This window comes from Mandrillus leucophaeus, unplaced genomic scaffold (genome assembly GCF_000951045.1).
Source record: "Mandrillus leucophaeus isolate KB7577 unplaced genomic scaffold, Mleu.le_1.0 Scaffold7, whole genome shotgun sequence".
Taxonomy (NCBI): domain Eukaryota; kingdom Metazoa; phylum Chordata; class Mammalia; order Primates; family Cercopithecidae; genus Mandrillus; species Mandrillus leucophaeus.
In genome coordinates this window covers 3,150,035-3,150,514 of record NW_012107585.1, presented here as the reverse complement: position 1 = coordinate 3,150,514, position 480 = coordinate 3,150,035, and the positions used below count along the sequence as shown (strand labels likewise).

Below are 480 nucleotides of genomic sequence, written 5' to 3'. Positions count from 1 at the left end.
GGCTGAATAATCGTCCATTCCTTGCATGGATGGACCACAATTTATGTGTTCATCTATCCATCTATATACATTCTTTTTGTGGACCCAGTGTGACTGTCACAGGCACCAGGCCCTCTAGCACTGTTGTGAACAAGTGGTCCATGAACCTTTATCTCAGGAGTGGAAACACCAGCCAAACACTCCCATACACAAATATCTTGGACAAAAACCACTGTAGAAATGCAGAGTGGGGCTGGGCGTGGTAGTCACTTCTGTAATCTCAGCACTTCGGGAGGCCCAGGCAGGTGGATCACCTGAGGCCAGCCAGGAGTTCAGACCATCCTGGCCAACATGGCAAAACCCTGTCTGTATTAAAAAAAAAATAGATTAAAAAATAAATAAGAAATGCAAAGGCGAGGCTGGGCGCGGTGGCTCACGCCTGTAATCCCAACACTTTGGAAGGCTGAGGCAGGTGGATCACCTGAAGTCAGGAGTTCAAGA

At 47.7% G+C, this 480-nt stretch overlaps 1 protein-coding gene across 1 annotated transcript in view; it reads left to right on the top strand.

Annotated features, from left to right (window-relative positions):
• VSIG10 (V-set and immunoglobulin domain containing 10) overlaps nt 1-480 on the top strand; it is a 49,434-nt gene that overhangs the window by 35,036 nt on the left and 13,918 nt on the right. The gene's annotated exons all lie outside the window — the stretch shown is intronic.